Here is a 12,137-nt window from a genome sequence, read left to right on the forward strand (position 1 = left end):
TGTGTATTCTGTACATTTTTAAAAAGCAATTTTAACCTGAAAAATCTAAAATGTATTCCCCAAATTGTGCAGCATAGTTTCTCTTGATATCAGCATGTTCACAGCTGTTTTGTTGTTGTTGTTGTTTTTAGAGGAACAAGATGCCACTGATGAGTCCTGCTGACTTCAGCATTCACATAAGTCTCCATACATGAACATGCTAAAGTGAAAAATCAAACACCATGGAAATGAAAGGTATGTACTATGTTTCAGGAATGGCACAAAGGTGTGTGACAGGTCTCTGTCTTTAGTTCAGTTTGTTAAATAATGTGTTTTTTTTTTTGTCATTTGTAGGGCCCTATGATTTCCGTGATGCGGAAAACACGGACGGAATCACGGAATTTACACATGAAAACGGAATTCTCTTATACGCACGGAATTTGCATATATTTTGTTGACATTAAATAAACGATTTTTTTTTTTTGCTTCTTTCTCATTTTTTCAGTTTAAAACAACAAACGTAGAAAGGTCTCTAACGTTACCTAAACCGTGGCCAAATGGCATTGTTAAACATGTTGCCTAGTAACCATATGTCCTTACGTTCCCGCGTAAGGAAAAAAGCGAGCTCGTCAAGGGGCCGTTCACATGTCGTGTCTTTCGCGCGCTCAAGTTCGTCATTTCAAATGTAGGCGCGCGGCAAGCACGCTCATAATTGACCTTTCGCCGGCCCCTCCCCCAAAACGGCCATTGTCCAATCACACATCATAGCAACCGTTACTATGTGAGCAGGTCCGACAAACATTATCAAGATGGTGAAGCGTGCACCCATGGCGTTTGTAAATCGGACACTAGATACCCCGAGAGATTGTCTGGAGGAGTTGTGTTCTTTCCATTCCCAAAGCCGAAAACACAAACAGTGTGGACGGCCCCACTCCCAGTTAAATGTGTTTAACATTACGAAGCATAAATACGTCTGCTGGCTGTGGTATCGATGGCTAACGTTACTTAATAATTTTTTATTTTTTTTTCTGATCTGAAAAACTATCCTATCTGTAACTCAAAAAAACATAATATTGTCTGAACCGCGATTTTTATGATCCGTTGCCCCACTAATAAATATTATGGTAAGTGCATTATGAAAGACAATCAAGGAAAGTTATTTAGATGCAAATTAAGGCTATGTCTGGTTAAACAGTTATTGTGTGATTTCGTTTATTGTGCTTTGTCAACTTGAAGCATGAATTTGAGAAAGAAAATCATTTTTGGAAGAAAATGCACCACATACATACTTTTGTCAATGATATAAGTTATAGCTAAAAGATTGTAAAAGCTTTCATTTCTCCCTGCCTAATTGTAGTTGAAAAGTCAAATTAAGCTTGATTAATGATATAGTGACTGATCAAATAAACTACAGCATCGGGAATATAACTCCCATGTGTTTTGCAGCATTTAAAATTTCAGTCATTGTGTTATGCGAAAAAACACGTATACGAAATTATTGCTGACAGCACTTTTATTTTCAGAGAGTTTTTTCTTTCACACAAAAACACAACAGTAAGTGTCTTTCAATGCTTTTAAACACTTGATTCCTCGTTCTTTGTCATATCACAAATAATGTGTGAACACCGGTAAGCATTAGCCTCGATAGAGACGTAGATAGTAGTCGTGTCTCCTTCATTGCGTATTTTTATATTTTGAATATATCCCTCCACTGCACTCTGTAACCCCTTTTGCCTCGATCTGGAGGATATCGCGGAGGTATTGCTCCAAAAATGGTCACTGACACGCACGGGTATACCTCTTTCCGTCATGGCAATCTGTCGCGCTGGTCGTGTTTGACCATTTGTTTGTCGGACGTAGCAACAGTAACTAAGGGGGGCGGGGCTCGGCGAAAGGTCAATTGAAGCGAAGCGCTCATTTTTTCCAGGCGCAGCGAGATGAAAACACCTCAACTCTTCAGAATGCCACAAGCGCACCGCAGTTCATGTGACAAGAACCAGTATATCAACTTCACCCTTTCCGTAACAACATTGAAAGCTCAGTCAACATAAAGGATGGGGGTGCAACACAAACACTACGGGTGTTTTTCTCTTCTCCATAGCAAGCGTTTCTCGGTGGTGGAAATCTATTAGCTACTAAAACTTCTTTGTCGTTGTGGTTGCATAGCAACGACAGACGCCATGGGAAAATCGGACCGAATTTTACATAAAAGATAAGCTAATGTGCATTGTTTTTGTAAATGTCAGTAATTTATCTTTTTTGCTTACATGGAGGGGTCACTGATGACGATGGGTTAACACTGTACTTTTAGGCTGTAATATGTCATTGTGTTGGCTTTCTGTCAGGCACATATCGTTGTTTCAGTGTTTCTGTCTCCCTGCAGCATGGCTGCATTTAATCTTTAATTTAATATTCATCAATCCTACCTTGTAACTGTAACCTTCATGTTACTGTTATTTTTGGCCAGAGATTTGTTGAAGGTTTGGCTGAATTTTGGAAAATTTTGAATGTGCCTTGCTGAATATATTAACAGTTTAAATAAAAAAGCTGAATTGTGAGTTTGTGTAACTGAATTTTTAAAGGTCAATACTGCTTAGAAGTGAAAAGAAAACAAGCAAATCCGAAAAATCCGAAAGGAATGAAAATAAATCCAAAAAAACGGATTTCATAGGGCCCTACATTTGTTGTGTATCTTTGGATTATGTTGTGTTGTAAATAAATCCAAACAATCTAAAAGCCATTCTTTTTTAAATCTCCTCATTCTTTGTGCAAGGTTGCTCTGAATGACAGGGCCTGATGGCTCCTAATAGGGCAATTATGGGAGGGTCTTTGTCTTTCTCAGGTGTAAAAAGCATCTTAATGAGATGTTCACGCCTCTTGCATAAAGCTTACTTACACAAAACACGTCTTACAATTTTTAAATCAATATATTGTCTTATCTGAATGAGCAGTCAGGATGATTTTCACATAGTTTTGAAGCAAATATTCTAGGCTACGTCATACACAGGGTCCGAAATTAACTTTTTGGCTCACCTGCCACGGGGACTGGTAGATGAAAAAATCCACCAGCCAAGCATATTTTTTACCGGCCAAAATAATAAACAGCCTTTTTTTTGTCACATACATTCATTTCAGTACTTTTAATTGAGATAATAAGGTAGGCCTATTATGTTGAATACAAACATAAAAAATTGTCCAGAGCAAAATTTGAAATAAAAAAAGAATCTATATTGATCAAAATGTGAGAAATATATGAAATATTATCATTGGGGTGAAATAAAAAATGTTTTTGTCAGTTTTGTTACCTGACTCATGTGGAAGGGAAGGAAGAACGTATCGGTTACTTATAACCTCGGTTCCCTGAGAGATAAGGGAACGAGTATTGCGTAGCAAACGCTATGAGAAAACTCCTTTTCTCGAGAAAAGAACGACCATGGTGTGTAAAACAGAAGCAGCCTGGCCAGCGGCGGAGTTGCATGATGCGCGAGTGCTGAAGACGTTCTGCACGGCTTTGATGGGTGCGCAGGAGAACACAAATGGGCGGCGACCGCTTCTTCCAGTGGCAGAAGCTTTTTCCTCAGCGCCGTCAACAGATAGAGCGTTAACTGTACGTACACACCGCCGTCGACTTGAGCTGCAAAGAAGCTCTGGCCGCCCTGTCAAGGACGCTTGTCAAAAAGTACGGGGAAGCTTGACGCTTTGGCCGCTCTGAATAGTGAGTGCGCGCGCGCGGCCGGGGCTCTCTCTCTCTCTCTCGCGCGCGCGCGCGCTCTCCGCTCCGTGAAGGCAGAAGAGCACGAGCGCGCTTAATTTCATATTTTGGTATGAACATTCACCCGCCAGTGTGGCGGATAGCCTTTTGAGATTTACTCGCCAAACAGAAAATCTACCCGCATTTGGCGCTTGGCGGGTGTTAATTTCGGACCCTGGTCATACAATTTTCAAAAGTCTTATGAAGAAATAATCAGTATGGGTTTCATGGCCTTATTTCAGTGACAATATTTTTTAGTTTTTTCACAAACCACGCATAAATGTCATTATCTCAAAACTACAAATTTTTACATACTTGCTGCTGACATATTATTGTAGCAGAGTTTGTGCTGAATACAGTGTAATCAGACTTTAGCCATGAAAATGTCACAAGTAACAGAAATAAGCACAAATGTCAGATGTCAGAACACCTCCAGGGCCCAGAGGGTTAATGGCTTTGAATGTTTTTGTAATCAGGCTCTCAAAAATTTGGATTTAGATTTATCGGCCAATATATCGGTTATCGGCTTTCACACATAACTAATTATCGGTATTGGACAAAATGTTCATATTAGGGCTGGGTATTGACACAAATTTCACAATTCGATTCGATTTCGATTCACAAGCTTGCAATTCGATTCGATTCAATATTGATTATTTTGGATATCAGGTACAACACATGGCAAATTTCAAATCTCTTAACAAATCTCGTAACTAATGCTGTAAACTATGGGAGTCAGGTGTAAGCCTATAGGCTTCATTAGCCGACTATCATATTGAAGGTAAAAATGAACTGATTTGTATACAAACACTTAAATTACACTTTTTTTTATTTTTTTTTATAAAGTTATATGAGATATAATAATTTAAATGGTGGCTGTCATAAAAACCTGCCAGATTTATTCAAACATGCATTAAATATTGAAGAACATTGTAATGAATTATAATGAATAATATGTAATATGGTGCATATATTTAGCAAAATGCTCCTCTCTAGAGTTAATTTTTCTAGCTGACTAACGAGTTTATGGTCACTGGATATGGTTTTTCTGAGGTAAATGTGACGTTTCGATTACTTCCCTTCGATTCTTGGGATTTAAGAATTGAAATCGGTTCGTAAAAATGAGAATCGCTTAAAATCGAGAAATCTATCATTTTTTACCCAGCCCTAGTTCATATTGCTGCATCCCTAGACTATATCCTTATTTCATTAAATCACAGTCTTCTGTGAACTAATGAGGGCACAAAGCCAAGTTGTACTTTTGATTTTAGTTCGTTTGACAGATACTTTGCCAAAGCAACGGCACAAAACAACATTAGAGATCTTTTATGTTATTATGAGAAGTTTTAAAATATTTCCCGTTTATTATGAAGCTGTGCCGCCCAAGAGGACGTCTGATTGACATTTAAAGCAACCAATCACACGGCTGATGTCCCCATAATAACAAACCGGTGTGCAATTCATTCAAGAAAGTAGTAACGAAATAGTTAAAGTTGAGACGAAATATGAACCGTTCTCTCAAACGCCAGAATGAGCCGATATTGAGATTCAGAATCATCATGAAACAGTCAAATATACCAAGAAGTGAATGCAAGTACATTAGCAGCACATATTCAATTAAATAAAAAAACTACTTTCACAGATTCACAAGACACATTTCATTGGTTTTCTCCAGGACATTGCTTTAGTATTTATAAACACTGGCTTCCATTAAGCATCTCATGTTCTTAATCATCTAACAAATGCAAACGTCCTCAAAAACACTGACAATCAGTGATTATAACGAGTGATTGTAGATCAAACGCTTCAGAGCGGGGCCAACAGGACTTCATCACTGAAAACGCTGATAATTAAAGCGTTTCTGCACTCGTGAATAATTTATCAAAGATTGATTTCCCATTCCTGCACTCATTTACTAAAACAACTCCCCCAGTCTACTGTATTAGGGACAACATCTTGACCACAGCACTCGGACGTCGCCTCTCAGGACAATCTGGTTGTTCACTTCAGCGTGAAAATCACACACTAAATGTCACGGATCACATCACATCAGACTCTCCTGAAGACACACACACAATCTTTCACCAATCAAGACACAAATCAGACTTTCAGAGAGCCTCAAAGCACCTTTACACACGACACACCTGACCAACACACACACACACACAAATAACTCTTTCTATTAACAAGGTGTGTGTATCTTCAGCTTTTCAGATAAATCATATCTGATATCATATCATATCTCACTTCTAGTGACAAAATTCTTAATCATATCATTAAAATTATATAGAAATTTGGATTTATCGGCCAATATATCGGTTATCGGCTTTTAAAAATAAAGAATTGTCGTTTATCTGCCAAAATATGCCTAGATAAATTATATTAGAGCTGGTCAAAACTACACACATGCATTAACTGGAGAAATCTCCATAAACCCGTAATCTCATAAACATTTATGACATAAATCAGTGTAAATATCAGGAAGGGTCAGTCGTCAAAAAGCAGCATCTGAAACGTTGATAACAGAAAATTAAAAATGTTTCATATCAGTAATCAGACTATAACCAAGGAAAACTCCTTCATGCACGATCAGCCATGAACATTTATAACCCACACAAACCATTTCTTTCTTCCATCCAAAGACAAACACAAAATTCTAAATACAAATCTAACGCAAAAGGCCACTTGTTGGACATGAATTAAAACGTTGATTTCTGTCTGACTTCTTGTCCTGCTGTAAATATCAAGTGCACACTATAAAACTGTAGATCACACACTCACAGATGGTCACGTTATGCGTCAGCGTGCACATTAAAGCATGTCAACCATCTCAACCGCACAGAATAACCTGCACACCTGCAGTATAACACTACAAAACAACCGTTAGCCTGGGTGAAAACTTACATTGTGCAAAGTTTAATTCCTCATATGTGACCCTGGACCACGTCACCAGTCTCGAGTCGCACGGGTTTATCTGTGGAAAGAGCCAATACATAGTATGGGTCAAAATTATAGATTTTTCTTTTATGCCAAAAATCATTAGGATATTAAGTAAAGATCATGTTCCATGAAGATATTTTGTAAATTTCCTACCGTAAATATATAAAATATGTACTTTTGTGAGTGAATGCTGCACAATCGCCAACATAAATGAACAACTTTAAAGGAGATTTTCTCAATGTTTCGATTTTTTTGCACCTTCAGATTCCAGATTTACAATAGTCGTATCTCGATCATATCCTAACAAACCATACATCACTGGAAAGCTTATTCATTCAGCTTTCATTTGATATATACATCTCAATTTCAAAAAATTGACCCATGTGATTGGTTTTGTGGTCCAGGGTCACATATGATAACTCCACATAACTCCACTCTGACTGCATTCTTTAAGCAAATAAATTACAATTTACATTTCTCTATTTTAATGGATTCTCATTTTGATGAACCCATCGAGTCTTAAATCCTAAGAATGGATCTTTTAGTCTGTGCTGTTTTCAGTCGATGCGTGAACAAAACTTCACTAAACATTATTTGCACTGCTTTCCCATCCAATAATCACAACAAGCTTTGATGCTTCTGACTAATTCTGTCAGTTTCATCAGTAAATTCAGTCAGTAAATGTGTGTGTGTGTGTGTGTGTGTGTGTGTGTGTGTGTGTGTGTGTGTGTGTGTGTGTGTGTGTGTGTGTGTGTGTGTGTGTGTGTGTACGATGAAGCGATCATCTCTTCCTCTTTACTACTAGCAAATAAACATCAATGAGCATCAGATTCAGAACAACTTCCTGAAATCAATCATGTCTCATGTAATCCATCAATCAGTGTTTCAGCCGCAGAAACACGTCAATAAAACAGCTTTACAACACTTTCACATAATATTATTATTATAAAAACTGCGTGCAACTTAAATGTTTGTATACAAATCAGATGTTCATTTTAATCTTTGATATTATAATGTACAAATTGACCGGGTTGCATGTAGAGTTCAGTTTACAGCATTAGCTGTGACAGGTTTTGTTTTTTTTCTTGAGAAAGATTGATGTGCTGTGCCTGATATTATTAGGGCTGGGCGGTGTATCGAGTTTGTACGACTAGTGCAAAGTGCCCGTGCAAAATCAGTTTTTGTGTGTGTTTTTAGTAATTGTTGGTTTGGTGTGTTTGAGTGCTCATTGTTACAATTACACAGCAAAAGTTCAGTGATATTTTTATTTGTACATGGTAGAAAGCACACAGTGAACTCCGAGAAAACTAGCCTGGGAAAACCCAGACAACTTCCGCAAATTTAGATTTGCTCTACAGTAGTCTGGCAAAGAGCTCATTCAAGCCCATTTCTAATCCGTCGAAATCGCGGCACCAATCAGAAACGTTGGGGCGGGCTTTACACGATGACGATCGCTCTGATTGGTTGTAGGTCTATCCAATTGTGCCCAGAGGCATTTGAACGACGTCCGTTGGTGAAGCGCACCAACTTTTAAATGCACTATTATATTCAAATTGAAAACACATGAGGACAGTCTCCATGAAAGACCCACTGGCAGATGAACGTGCAACTACAATTCTCTCCGAAACGGTAGGAAATTAAATTAGATTTAATAGAGGATTTTAACTGTGACGAGATGATTGACAGGGCAGTTTACGTGACAGGATGCACGCGACAGATCCGTCCGATAAAGATGACGAAGTAGTATGTCCCAGAGCTTGCCTACTTTTTTGCTACACATTCAGAAGTAAATACCTTTTCTTCACAAAAAGAGTACATACTTTTATGGTGTAGTGTAACTTAGGGACGCAGCATATGGCTTTACACATGACGATCGCTCTGATTGGTTTTAGGTCTATCCAATTGTGCCCAGAGGCATTTGAGCGACGTCAGTTGGTGACGCCCCTTTGGAAATCAGTTATTAATGAAGCTTTGCCAGACCATAACTCAGTTACTACTGAGAATGGTCTGGTTTTAACCAGGCTACGAGAAAACGCTATACGCTTGAGCAAACAGTTTGTGAAGGCTACTACAAATTGATGCCCGTGAAAGAGACTGTGAACGCATTGAATAGGATTATGTTTAGTTGGTGAATAGCAAATAGTAAACAGCATAGCGGACTTACAGGTTCAGTTAACATCCACAAATGAATAAGCGCGTCGATTCAGGGATCAGTGCAAAATGCCCGTGCAAAATCAGTTTTTGTGTGTGTTTTTAGTAATTGTTGGTTCGGTGTGTTTGAGTGCTCATTGTTACAGTTACACAGCAAAAGTTCACTGACATTTTTATTTGTGCATGGTAGAAAGCAAATTCTGATACTGACATAATGACATACAATAAATGTGGAAAATTGAAGTACACTATTCAGGGAGCAGATACACAGGGAACTCCGAGAAAACACTACGCTTGAGCAGACAGTGTGTGAATAGGCTACTAACAAATGATGACCGTGAATAAAATATAATATTCAGAAGTAAACAGTGTAGCTGACTTAATGTTTAGCTGACAGAGTTTATGTCAGAATGTTTATTTTTAAACCACATTTACCGATATATTTTGCATGTCTAATCCAAACAACGTCAAACTTGGCGCTGCACTGACTCGTGCCCGTAGCGAGACACCTGTCAAGTTTGAGATCCATCGGACTAACGGGTCGAGAGATATGCGAATAACAGACACACAGATACACAGACTGACAGACGTTTCTGTAATTTATAGATAGATATATCGATATTTTTTTTGGAAACGATATTGAATGAGGCCAATACCGTTTATATGGATACAGTAGTTTGATACGAGCACATCTGAAAAATAGCAGAGGATGCAGTGAATGTACATATGCACACTGCAGTTTTGTCGTCTGACGCTTTAAATGCTCGAGCACTTTTATGTGGGAGAGTGACCTCTGACCTGACGCATGACCTCTGACCCGACGCATGACGTAGGAGTAGAGTAAGGCTTAGGTGAGTATAGTTAACAAACTCAAGCTCCTCCCACATTTCTCTTTAAAAATGTGTTTTCGACTTCTAATTGGTGACCAGTGTTTTGTTTTGCTCGATCCTCTGCACTTCAGCTTTGACCAATACATCACGCGTCAGGTCAGAGGTCACTCTTCCGTCAGTCATTATGGTTTACAAAGTTATAAATATGGATATGTTTCTTACAAAAACGCATGGCTTCTTCGCTTCAGAGGGCCTTTATTAACTTTGTTATGGATTACTGTTATGATGGATGGATGCACTTTTATGGGCTTCAAAATCTCAGGCACCATTCACTCCCATTATAAAGCTGGGAAGAGCCAGGATATTCTTTAATATAACTCGGATTGTGTTTGGCTGAAAGAAGAAAGTTGTACACCTAAGATGGCTTGAGGATGAGTGAATTATGGGATCATTTTTTGGGTGAACTAACGCGAGATTCTGATTGGCTGTCAATGTTATTATTGTTCATCAGCTGGAAAAACAACTTATGAAAGTCATTCCAATGATATTCTTTCTCTGTGCAGTTATAGTTACAGTTGTAACTATACTCACAATCCGAGTTATATTAAAGAATATACTGGCTCTTCCCAGCTTTATAATAGGAGTGAATGGTGCCTGAGATTTTGAAGCCCATAAAAGTGCATCCATCCATCATTTTTAAAAGTACATCTTTATCGTTCGTGTCCATGATGTGAACAGGCCTTTAGAACGATAATTAAAACTTTATAGTTAAAGTCTTTGGTGTGAACGGTCCTTTAAACGCAAGTGTTCTGATCTCTGGTCACCATCAGCTGACAGTCTGGGGTCCCTTACTATTAATAATAATAACATTTGAAACGCCACGCGACGCGACAAAACTAGAACGCCGCCGTTTCGAATAATCAAAGAACGGGAGCGTTCCGTTTCTCACGCGTCACGACTCCGTGAAGTCGTGGTTTAAGTGAAGAATTAATCAACCGTTATCCTGTCACTGACGACTAACGTGATCTTTACTAGCGACACACACACACACACACACACACACACACACACACACATCAATACCTGTTCCATTTAAAGCGTTCATCAACCGTTCGCTTACCTGTTAATCCCTCGCGTTCATTCAAAACGAGGAGACACTCGGCGTTCTGGGTGTTTTGAGGAGTTTCTGCAGTGCCTTCGATGATTTGGAGTGAATATTTCTCACACTCTCGGTTAATTAATTAGCCTGTGGCGGCTAAGCGAGCGCGAGCTAAGTCAAAATGACAATCGGCCGCCTCACGAACTCGTGAGGGCATTATTATCGCTCAGGATGGGCTAGGAAAACATGTTTAAACTGATGACCCACCTCCCGCACGAACCGATCCCCCGGTCACCGAATAACGACAGCCCGCTGTCGCTTAATAATACCGTTTAATCGCCGCCACAAGCACGAGCTCACGGAGACTCCGAGTGTCAACAGCGCGCAGTGATCAAACCAGAACCAGAGTGGGCGGGGCCGTGACGTCACGCGCGAGCCTCACAAAAAGATCAACAAAAACCCCTCATTTTTTCTCATCCTGAATGTTCAGGTGACATTGGACATATTGTTGATACATTTGGTGTAGTGTATACAAAGTTGTATATCGTTAATGTCAGCTCTGTACAGTTTGAAAGCATAATAAAAAATAAAAAATAATAACCTGAGAAACAAGCGCGTCTGAAAGCATCGCGAGTCCTCGTTTAAACTCTCTCGTGTTCACAACCAGGAAAAACCAGGGAAATAAAGCATTGAGAGCATAATACTGGCTCTTTCTGTGCTTTACGTCACTGCTCCATGTGCTTGTGCGCTCAGGACACGTAAGATGGCGCTGTCGTCATACTTTCAGTTTCGCCTGCTTTTGCATCTGATAGTTAAAGATTTTATGGTAACACTTTATTTTACAGTGTCCTTTGTTACATATGTTACATGTACTTACCATAGTAATAACAGTAAATTATGCATAATTAGCCTACATGTTCTAAACCAAATCCTAATCCTACCCTAACCCTATAGTAAGTACATGTAGTTACTTATTATTACTCAGTACTTAATATATAATGACACTGTAACAATGACACCATGTAAGCGATTTTATTGCATTGTTGCAATTAATTCAGGAAGAGTATTAGAGCGAAATTATATAGGATTCAGCATAAATGTCCCAACAAAAATCCTATATGTACATCCCATGTGTTAATTATTGATGATTATGCACTCACAAAATTACCATCCTTTTTATACTTTATACTCTTATATTTTCACAATACAGCTTATATTTAATGTTTTCTCCTATTTAATAATAAAAACTGTGAGTAGCTGGCATGGTGAATATTGGCTACTGTAAAAAAAAATTGTGATTATATTTTCACAAAACATATATATATATTATTTTTAATGCTTTGATATTTTACAGCAATAGTATTGTGAGTTTTCTGGCTTTGCATGG

General features: G+C 38.6%; 1 protein-coding gene across 12 annotated transcripts in view; it reads right to left on the bottom strand.

Annotated features, from left to right (window-relative positions):
- The window catches only part of r3hdm2 (R3H domain containing 2), a 94,614-nt gene extending 83,458 nt beyond the window's left edge, over nucleotides 1-11,156 (bottom strand). For 10 of the 12 annotated variants that reach the window (XM_082136352.1, XM_082136349.1, XM_082136347.1 and 7 more), the window contains exons 1-2: nucleotides 10,772-11,156; nucleotides 6,635-6,704 (exon numbers count right to left, since the gene is read on the bottom strand). The gene's annotated coding sequence lies outside the window, so the exon portion shown is untranslated. The remainder of the gene's footprint in view (nucleotides 1-6,634; nucleotides 6,705-10,771) is intronic. The other 2 variants (XM_082136354.1, XM_082136353.1) reach the window with 1 other exon arrangement.
- Nucleotides 11,157-12,137: the final 981 nt, after the last annotated feature.

Source organism: Leuciscus leuciscus (assembly GCF_965113295.1).
Source record: "Leuciscus leuciscus genome assembly, chromosome: 14".
Classification (NCBI taxonomy): Eukaryota; Metazoa; Chordata; class Actinopteri; order Cypriniformes; family Leuciscidae; genus Leuciscus; species Leuciscus leuciscus.